The sequence below is a fragment of the Impatiens glandulifera genome, chromosome 8 (assembly GCF_907164915.1).
Source record: "Impatiens glandulifera chromosome 8, dImpGla2.1, whole genome shotgun sequence".
NCBI lineage: Eukaryota > Viridiplantae > Streptophyta > Magnoliopsida > Ericales > Balsaminaceae > Impatiens > Impatiens glandulifera.
In genome coordinates, this window is record NC_061869.1 from 7,677,274 (window position 1) to 7,681,822 (window position 4,549).

A 4,549-nucleotide genomic window follows, 5' to 3' on the forward strand; every position below is an offset into this window, starting at 1 on the left:
ATTCTACAAGCGCTCTCTCTCTCTCAAAGTGTTTATTCTTCTTGCATCTTTTAAGAGGCTGAATAGCTAGAATTAAGGCAATCTAGACTAGTGTCGTACGGGACGAGAAGTTATTCGGTGATCGAGTTTCAGCCTATGACACTAGGCTAACCTAAGACCGTTGATTTTCGCACATGGCCGAGGGACTCCAGCACCCTAACCGAGGATCCCTGAACCCCAACTGAGGGAGTTTCGACCTAAGATTGAGGGTCTTAGCCCCCAATTAATAAAAATGCACCCAAACCGAGGATACATGTCCTAGGGCCTATTTGGTTGAACTTTTTATTTTTTAAAACTATTTTTATAATTTTGAAACTTCAAACCATTTTCTAAAAATCACAAAAGAAATAGAAAATGATTTCAAAATATTTTTGAGATATTTCCACACAAAATATTGATAAGGGCTCGTTTGAGATTTATTTTTAAACCCTAATGTCTTGAAATATTAAGGTATTTTTCTCCCTAGTTATCATCATCAATAATAGGTACCAGCATTTAAATATTATTGTTACAATCTTAAATATACAAAAATCTGTGCATGTCTAGAATCAGAAGAATAATTGATTAAAACAAAACGTTATACAACAAATTTTCAAAAGCCAAATTTTATAAAGTTGAGACCGCTTTTAAAATGAGTACGGAGGATGAAGCGCAAAAGTTATTTCCCAAGTATAACCAAACTTCGAACTAACAAAACTCTTGTGGAAAATATGTTTATGCATGTATACCTTTTATTGATTTTAAAAATCAATTGACGACTTTATTTCAAATAAATAATATTTTAAATTAGTTATTTTTAATTAATTTAAATACAAATTTCCAACAAACAAATTTTAATTTAATTATTTCAAATTTAATGGATTTAACTTTGAACTCAAATTAATTATTTTTTATAATTAATTTCAAAAGTGTCACGATCCTGTTTAAAATCTTTTAAAATAATGTTATATCTTAAAATAACTTTTTAACACGCAAACCGATGTTGAAATTTCTCGAACTTTGAACTTTTCTAAGACAAATGTTTTTTTTGAGGTTACGCATGTATTTCTTTATGAACCAAGTTGTATTGATATTATCAACTTATGTATAGAAATCCTGAGACTGGGCGTTAGATTTAGATCTAAAATTCCAAACACCTTATATTTTCAATAGAGTTATCCGCAAATTTGTCAGACCACACCTGGTTAGGTGTTTTATAGTTAATCTTGATGTGAGGCCTACAATTTAGTAATCAGAATGTTGAAGTCATTGTCGCTAACAAAATAAAAAACCTTCTAACATAATAGTTAAATGTATAACAATAGTTGGTGTTTAATAAATCATAGTTCACGAGTTCGATTCGTACATAAATATTATCACATCTTTTGTTACAAAGTGAAAAACAAACATAAACTTGAAAAATTGAAAAATGATCATAAACTTTGTGTATAATGAATTATTTATTAAATAGAAAAATATATTAAGTACATTTTAGAATATAATTTTAATTACTAAAATATAAATATTTAAAATTATTGGTTGAAATATTTAAATTATTATAATATTGTAAGATATTAAATTATATTTAGTAAATTATATTAGCATATATATATTCACGTAATCTAGTAAATATTGTTTTTATATAAATTTTAAGGTCCAAATAATATTAATGATTTAATGTCAAATAAAATATTATTAAGAGTAAATTTTTACATATTATTTAATAATAATTGAAAAAGATATTTTGTAATTTTAATTATTAAAAGGAAAATATTTAAATTAAAATTAATATAATAAATTTAAAAGGATAAATAATTAATGAAAAACTAATTATATTATATGTTTTACATAAGATTAAAATAAAAATTTTAATAATATTAGTATATATAATATAATAAATTTAAATATTTAAAAACAAAATAATTAAATTGAAACTTATATAATAAATTTTAAAATGATAAGTAATTAATCAATAAATTATTTATTTATTTTTGTGAATTAAAATAAAATTTATAATCAATTATATAATTAAAATAAAGATTTTTTTTTTGTAATATACATAATTTTATTTCTTTATTCAAATTTTCTGTTCTATTATATAAGATTTTATCTCAGATTGATATTGATGATTTGGGTAGGAAGGATTTTGGTTAATTACATATTTATTTAGTAGTTATTCAAATTTTATATTAGATAAAAAAATAATTACTTGAGAGTGTTTAGTCTTTTTTTTTTTTTAATTTAAAAGGCTCATTTTTTTATTCATTTGTTTAATCTAGATGTTTGAAAGTATAGACATGATTATGGCACAAGAGTTGTATGTTTAATAGATTTTATTAATGCAATAATAACATCTTTACTCAAAATATTTTTTTTTGTCAAAAAAAAAATTTCATTGTTAACTAGAAATGTTTGTTATTTCGACTATATTTGTAGCATATCATTATGACAAAAGAAATAAATAAATTCAGATTAGTTGTATATTAAAAGTTTTAAGAATTATTATCAGTTTAGTAGATAATGTATTTTTTTTAATCACATATGGTTGTCTCAATTTTGTATTTGTTTATTATTTGTGTTTATCAAAAAGTTGTTAATAATCTCATTAATACTTATTTGTTTTCCTCTCAATATTATATTATTTATAATTTGTAATGAGAGTTCATTCTACAGAGTTGGTTAAGAATGTGTTACATATTTAAACACTTATTAATTATTAATGTATTTTAAAATAAAAAATGAGACAATAAAAGATACTTATTTTTTATATTTATTTTAGAATTTTATTTACAAATTTAATATGAAGTATAAAATTTGTATTTGTATTTATTTATTTATTTATTGTAAATTGAGTTTAATATTAACTCTTTAAAAAATCATTGATAAAAAAATATTGAATAAAATTATAACACAGGCCCAAAAGAAAAAAGAAAGGCCCAAAAGAATGTTACTCAGTAAACCCTAATTAATTTCTTTTTTCGCCGCTCGATCTTCTTCTTCTCCTATTTATTATGTTCTCTCAATGTTTTCAATGAACCAGTTCCATTCTCTAGCTTCTTTCTTCTTTTCCTTATGCGAAGATTCAAATACCATGTAAGTCGTAATTTCCGAACAAGTTTACGTTTACGATGGTTTATATAGAACTTCGAGCTTTGGTGTGAAAGGTATTCAGCATTTCAGATTTTATGTTAATCTCTTTTCATCGTTTACTGCATTAGCTAGCTTGATTAATTTGTTCATTGTTCTTTACAGATTGTGCCTGGGAAATTAGAACTCAGGAGAAACTGTAATTTCAGGTTTCTTTCAAAACCTACACCTAGTTAAAGATACAATTTATGTTTTTTCACATAATGTTTTTTTAACTTATGCTCTTTTAATTTATGTTTACAGGAGAAAGCTCTGTTAGTGCTATTATGCATAGAAAAATGGTTCCAAATCTGGTTTTGATGAGAATTGTCGTCTGAGGGGAAAACTCTCGTTTCTTATCATGTCGTTTCTAAGAGTAATAGGATTTTAGAACTAGTGAGAAGTTGTGTAATAATGATCAATGTAATTGTAATTGATGAAATAAAATTAGATTAGTTGAATGTGTTCTTTAAGCATTTTTTATGATTTTATTGCTGTTTAAATATGTTATTCAAATTTGTTGGATTTAGTGTAATTTTATTTTAGAATCCTTCACAGTAGTAAAAATGAAAAATCATTATTGTAAGGAGATTACAAGATAAGTGTTGCTATTTAGAAATTGATTTTTTGTGTTGAAAAACAGAATGTTGATAAATGTTGGGAAATTGGACGAAATGACCCTAAAAATTGGGTTATTTGCCTCCGTGGTCACCCAATAATAAAATTGATCTGGTGACCACTTTATTTTTTTTAGACGAAATTACCCTTTTCGCGTAACGCGAAGGGACTTCGCGAAACGCGAAGTGAAACAGTGTGAATATATATACTAAAATTTTTTCATTTTCTTCATTTTGTTTCTCTCTCTTCTCTCTCTTCTCTCTCTTCTCTCTCTTCTCTCTCTGTTCTTGTTCGTCGGCGGCGAAACGGCGGCGGCGGCGACAACAACTTCGGCTATGCCTTAAATCTACAAAGATAAGAAACCTTAACCCTGAATCGATGTTTATAATACAGATTTATACTCTTATTTCCATATCTTAATTTCAAACCCTAACCCTAACCCAAATCGATTTATGTTCATGTTTCTAATATCTCCATCTGAAAACCCTAAATCAATTTATGTTCTTATTGTCTATTATCTTCATTTCAAACTATTTATGTTCTTTTTAATGAAACCCTAACCCTAAATCAATTAAATCTGTTCATATTGGTTCATATTTGTTCATATTGGTTCATACTGGTTCATATTGGTTCATATTGGTTCATACTGGTTCATATTGGTTCATATTGGTTCATTTTTTGTTCATCTTATTGTTCTTATGTTGATAATGATATTTGCAGATCATATGGGTTCTGTTTCACGAAGGACTTCTCGTTACGCGAAGGGCTTCTCGTTACGCGAAGGGCT

The 4,549-nt window shown here is 25.7% G+C and overlaps 1 long non-coding RNA gene across 1 annotated transcript; it reads left to right on the forward strand.

Annotated features, from left to right (window-relative positions):
* The first annotated feature begins 3,039 nt into the window (after window positions 1-3,039).
* Window positions 3,040-3,614, forward strand: LOC124911249. Its single transcript, XR_007096602.1, has 3 exons — window positions 3,040-3,182; window positions 3,271-3,314; window positions 3,409-3,614. It is a non-coding gene; the product is annotated as an uncharacterized LOC124911249 (long non-coding RNA).
* The last annotated feature ends 935 nt before the right edge of the window (window positions 3,615-4,549 follow it).